Below are 2,500 nucleotides of genomic sequence, written 5' to 3'. Positions count from 1 at the left end.
TATAAATCTATGTATATATATATATATGCATATATATTTCTTCCGATATGCATTGGCACAAATGGCCAAGATCTATTAAAAATTTGGTTAAACTCTACGGAGAATGTTTTTAACATTTCACTAACCATGAAGGACTGAGTGATTATTCTGTTTGTGTGGTTTTTATTTTTTTTAATTGATATCCTAGAGGATATAATCATATTATAACAAATAATTTGATACTATCATATAATGTTATGAACATGCACCAAATGTATGAAAGCTTGCCCACGCATATGCAGTTAAATTCCATGCACAGTTCCAGGTTATATATATTTACAAACGTGTCCATAATTCGGTATGTTGATGAGATTTGCATTGCATCCTCGTCAAAAGGAACCATGCAACATTTTTTGTTCGCTCTCAGTAAGAGCTACTGATTTCGGCTTGAATTCAGTTGAAAAAATTACAATGACAACTTTTCATATAACTGATTCTGAGATAGATTTTTGTACATTGTAGTACATTAGGGAAACTATCCCTAACATAGATATTTTGAAGTGGTTCTCAGTAACACAAAGATTGCCAGAAACCCAAAGAAAGGAGTGGTAGAAGCGCTTAGGTTTCTTGTTGGCAAATCACAGTATCAATGTCAATTCGTGCCAGACTGTTTCCTGTAGTATATTATCATGTTGTATATCTTTCAGTATTTCAATAATTAGAGATATCTACGTTAGAAGTTGTGTAAAATAAATCAATGATGATCATTACCGGTGCCTCTACGACAAAGGGCACTCTGAACGCGAGAATGTCACCCAATGGCACCCTCTGTCTGCTGGAGAACAATATACATTTTCACATTGGTTGACAACGCTTTTAAAAAAAATAAGATACTGAGGGTAACTTTGGGGATTAATAGCACCATACACTATAGCTCTTGGCTGCAAGTAACATCTAAGTACAAATCCAAATTGATAATAGTCATAAGGTAAGATTCCACTTGATCAGGCTATTCCTCCATCGGAAATGTCAGCACCGAATTCTATTTCACACAAAACTTTGTTATATTTTGGTAGAATACTCTTACGATTATCAAGGAAGATTTTGAAACTCTAAACATTGTATGTGAATGATAAACCAACGATTTCTTACGGTCTGGGAATAGAAGAGCTCCATTTTTTTTCTTTCTTTCTTATTTTTTTTCTTTATATATATATATATTTTTTTTTTTTTTTATCCCAAGATTAAGAGAAAATTCATGGCTGGTCCACCATTAACCCAAATCGGCTGACAGAAATACTTCGAGAATTTTTATATAGAATCAGGGTTCGGGCAGTCAATGTCTGCCATTCGCAAAGTGCTCCCGAGTCCCCGAACACTCTTGATAAAATATCTGCAACTATTTCAATTGATATCAGAATGAAAGCGTGTCCCCCTGAGGTTCGGGGTCGTGCCATATATTTTGTTGGGATGCCATGGCGTGTCAGAATCCCCGAGCGTGGTCGTGATATTGTCATGATTATTATCATTATCATTGTTGTTGTTATAATTATCATTTATCGTCATTGTTATCGTTATTTTTTATCATTCTTATTGTCATTATTATCATTATTATCATCATTAATATCATCATTATTTTATTATTATTACTGTTATCATCATTATTATTATATTACTGTTATCATCATTATTATTATGATTGTTATCCTTATCATCATCATTACCGTTACTATGATTGTTATTATTAGTAGTAGTATTTCCATTCTATCATTATCATTATCATCATTATTATAATCATGATCATTGTTATTATCATTATCATTATTATTATCATTAGCTTTATTACAGCTATTATCATTATTGTCATCACTACTAATATCATTATCCTTATCACTACTGTTTCCATTTTTATTATTACCAGCATTATCATCATGATCTTCATCACTCTCATCATCATCATTATTCTTATTATTGGTACTACTATTGCTAGCGTTATTATCTTTATCATTACTGTCGTTATTAGTATAGTAACCATTATCATTATCAGTATTATCATTATCATTACCATGGTTATTATCATTATAATCATTGTCATTATTATCACCCTCCCCATTACTACTACCATTATCATGATCATTATCATTAGCATAATCATTAATGTTATTATCATTTTCATTTTCGTTGTTATCATAATCATCTTTATCATTATTACCATTATCATCATTATCACTATTATTTCCATTACGATCATTATCATTACCATAATTATCGTTATTAGCACCATCATTATTATTACTATTATTATCATTATCATCATTACTATTTATATTATCATTTTTGTCATTACTATTATTTATAACATTGTTTTTACTTTTATCTTTAACAGCATCTCTGTTATCGTTATCATTATCATTATTTCAATTATCATTTTATCATTATTATCATTATCATCGTTGTTGTATACAGTAGTAGTATCATTATCGTCATCATTATCATTATCATCATTACTTTTGTTTTTTCT

The 2,500-nt window shown here is 30.0% G+C and overlaps 1 protein-coding gene across 1 annotated transcript in view; it reads right to left on the bottom strand.

Annotated features, from left to right (window-relative positions):
• Positions 1-2,500, bottom strand: part of LOC147468540 (uncharacterized) — a 96,062-nt gene that overhangs the window by 92,703 nt on the left and 859 nt on the right. The window lies entirely within an intron of this gene.

Source organism: Penaeus japonicus, unplaced genomic scaffold, assembly GCF_977035675.1.
Source record: "Penaeus japonicus unplaced genomic scaffold, GWHDUDI00000001_assembly GWHDUDI00000028, whole genome shotgun sequence".
NCBI classification, from domain to species: Eukaryota; Metazoa; Arthropoda; class Malacostraca; order Decapoda; family Penaeidae; genus Penaeus; species Penaeus japonicus.
The sequence above is the reverse complement of the archived record's forward strand: the minus strand, read 5'-3'. Positions and strand labels throughout refer to the sequence as shown.